Raw genomic sequence first — 3607 nt, forward strand, 5'->3', positions numbered from 1 at the left:
CCTTGCCGCCTAGCACACCGCTGCATCCCTTTTCCCCCTCACCGCCTCTCAAATCGCTTCGTCCCCTTGCTCCTTGCCGCCTAGCAAAGCGCTGCCTCCCTCCCCCCCTCGCCGCCTGGCAAAGCTCTGCGTCCTTTGGGGCCTTGGCGCCTCGCCGCATCGCAGCCTAGCAAAGCGCTGCTTGCCTTCACTGCCTGGCAAAGCACTGCGTGCCTTCACCACCTCGATGCCTACCAAAGCGCCGTGTCCCTTCACCTCCTCCCAAAGCACTGCGTGCCTTCACCACCTCGATGCCTACCAAAGCGCCGTGTCCCTTCACCTCCTCCCAAAGCACTGCGTGCCTTCACCACCTCGATGCCTACCAAAGCGCCGTGTCCCTTCACCTCCTCCCAAAGCACTTCGTCCCTTCACCGCCTCGACGCCTAGCAAAGCGCTGCCTCCCTTTGCCGCCTTGCTGCCTCTCAAAGCATCGTCTCCCTTTGCTGCCTAGCAAAGCTCTGTGTCCTATGGCCGCCAAGCAAAGCGTCGTGTTCCTTTGGCGCCTAGCAAAGCACTGTGTCCTTTCGCCACATTGACACCAAGCAAAGTGCCGCATCCAGTCGGGCCTCACCGCCTCGCTGCCTAGCAAAGCCCTGCGTGCCTTCGCTGCCTCCACGCCTAGCAAAGCTCCACGTCCGGTGGGTGCCTCGGCGCCACGCCTTCTAGCACACCGCTGTGTCCCTTTTCCCCCTCGCCGCCTCTCAAATCGCTTTGTCCCTTGCGCCTCGCCTCCTAGCAAAGTGCTGCGTCCCTCCCCCCCTCGCTGCCTGGCAAACAGCTGTGTCCTTCGGCACCTCGGCGCCTCGCCTCATCGCAGCCTAGCAAAGCGCTGCATCCCTTTTCACACTCTCGCCTACCAAAGCGCTGTTTCCCTTTGCTGCCTTGCCACCTACCAAAGTGCCGTTTCCCTTCGTCGCCTCCCAAATCACTTTGTCCCTTTGCCGACTCTCCGCCTAGCAAAGCGCTGCCTCCCTTCGCCGCCTCGCTGCCTAGCAAAGCGTCGTCTCCCTTCGCCGCCAAGCAAAGCGCCGTGTTCCTTCGCTGCCTAGCAAAGCACTGCGTCCTGCCTTCGCTGTCTCGACGCCTAGCAAAGTGCCATGTCCCTTTGCTGCCTCACCGCCTAGCAAAGTGCCGTGTTCCTTTGGCGTCTAGCAAAGAACTGCCTGTGTTCGCCACCTAGATGCCTAGCAAAGCTCTGCGTCCGGTGGGTGCCTCGGCGCCACGCTGCCTAGCACACTGCTGCATCCCTTTTCCCCCTCACTGCCTCTCAAATCGCTTTGTCCTCTTGCACCTCGCCGCCTAGCAAAGCGTTGCGTCCCTCCTCCCCCCCCCCCACTGCCTGGCAAACGGCTGCCTCCTTCGGTGCGTCAGTGCTTCTCTGCATTGCAGCCTAGCAAAGAGCTGTGTGCCTTCGCCGCCTGGCAAAGCACTGCGTGCCTTTGCTGCCTTGCCGCTTAGCAAGTGCTGTATTAGCGCTGAAGGGACACAGCGCTTTTTTAGTCAGCGAAGGGACGTGGCGCTTTGCTAAGCAATGAGGCAGCAAAGCCACGCAGCAATTTGGTAGTTGTCGACGGGATATGGCGCTTTGCTAGGCGGCGAGACGGCAAAGGCAGGTAGCACTTTGCTAGGTGGAGAGGTGGCGAAAGTACGCAGTGGTGTGCGAGACAGTGAAGGCATGCAGTGCTTTGCCAGGAGGTGAAGGGGGTGGAGGGACGCAGCGCTTTGCTAGGCGGTGAGGTGCGAGGGGACAAAGCGATGTGAGAGGTGGCGAGGGGGAAAAGGGATGCAGCGGTGTGCTAGGCAGCGAGGCGCCCACCAGATGTGGCGCTTTGCTAGCCAGCGAGGCGGTGGAGGGAAGCAGTGCTTTGCCAGCTGCCAAAGGGACGCAGCGGTGTGTGTGTTCACCAGGCAGCGAAGAGTCGCCGTGGTTTGCTTTTTTGCCAGGCGGCGAACAGATAGAGCGGTGTGATTGTTGGTGAGGCAGCGAAGAAACGCAGTCGTTGTTTAGTTTGCAAGGCAGCGAACAGGCGCAGCAGTTTGCTTGTTTGTGAGGCAGTGAACAGACACAGTGGTTTGCTTTTTTGCGAGGCAGCGAATACACACAGCAGTCTGCTTTTTTGAGAGGCAGTGAACAAACGCAGCGTTTAGTTTGCGAGGCACCGAAGAAAAGCAGCTGTTTGCTTCTTTGCGAGGCAGCGAAGGGAGGCAGTGCTCTGCTAGGCGGCGAGGTGGCGAAGGTACACAGCGCTTTCTTAGGCAGCAAGGCAACGAAGGCACGCGGTGCTTTGCTAGGTGGTGAGGGTCACAGTGGTGTGCTAGTCGGCAAGGCAGCAAAGGGACATGACGGTTTGGTAGGTGGCGAGGCGGTGAAGAGAGGCAGTGCTTTGCTAGGTGGTGAGGCGTCGAACGCAGGCAGTTCTTTGCTAGGCGCCGAAGGAACACGGTGCTTTGCTTGGCAGTGACAGGATGTGGAGCTTTGCTCGGCAGCGAAGGGAGACGACGCTTTGCTAGGTGGTGAGGCGGTGAAAGTACACAGCGGTGTGCCAGCTGGCCAAGGCACGCAGTGCTATTCCAGGCGCCAAAAGGACACAGCGCTTTTCTAGGTGGCGAAGGGATGTGGCGCTTTGCTAAGCAACGAGGCAGGAAAGCCACGCAGCGATTTGGTAGTCATCGAGGGGACACGGTACTTTGCTATGTGGTGAGGCACGAAGGCATGCAGCACTTTGCTAGGCGGCGAGGAGCGAGGGGACAAAGCGATTTGAGAGGCGATGAGGGCGAAAAGGGAGGCAGTGGTGTGCTAGGAGGCGAGACGGCAAAGGTACGCAACGGTGTGCGAGGCGGTGAAGGGACGCAGCGCTTTCCCAGGTGACGAAGGGACACGGACCTTTGCTAAGCAACGAGGCAGGGAAGCCACGCAGCGATTTGGTAGTCATTGAGGGGACACGGTGCTTTGCTATGCAGCGAGGCACGAAGGCATGAAGTGCTTTGCTAGGCGGCGAGGCGCGAGGGGACAAAGCGATTTGAGAGGGGGAAAAGGGACTCAGCTGTGTGCTAGGCGCAAGGTGGCAAGGCGCCGAGCGGATGCGGCGCTTTGCTAGGCGGCGAAGGGAGACGACACTTTGCTAGGCATCGAGGCGGTGAAGGGACGCAGTGCTTTGCTAGGCACCGAAGGAACATGGCGCTTTGCTAAGTAACAAGGTAGGGAAGCCATGCAGCGATTTGGTAGTCGTCGAGGGGACATGGTGCTTTGCTATGCGGCAAGGCACGAAGGCACACAGTGCTTTGCCAGGCAGCGAGGAGCGAGGGGTCAAAGCGATTTGAGAGGTGGTGAGGGGGAAAAGGGATGCAGTGCTTTGCTAGGCGTTGAGGCGTTGAACGCAGGCAGTTGTTTGCTAGGCGCCGAAGGAACATGGCGCTTTGCTTGGCGGTGACAGGATGCGGAGCTTGCCTAAGGGGGGGAGGGAGAAGACACTTTGCTAGGCAGTGAGGCGGTGAAGGAAGGCAGCACTTTGAGAGGCGGCAAAGGGACAAAGCCATTTGGGAGGCGGCAAGGGACCCGGGCACTTGG

This window comes from Apteryx mantelli, chromosome 24 (assembly GCF_036417845.1).
Source record: "Apteryx mantelli isolate bAptMan1 chromosome 24, bAptMan1.hap1, whole genome shotgun sequence".
Taxonomy (NCBI): domain Eukaryota; kingdom Metazoa; phylum Chordata; class Aves; order Apterygiformes; family Apterygidae; genus Apteryx; species Apteryx mantelli.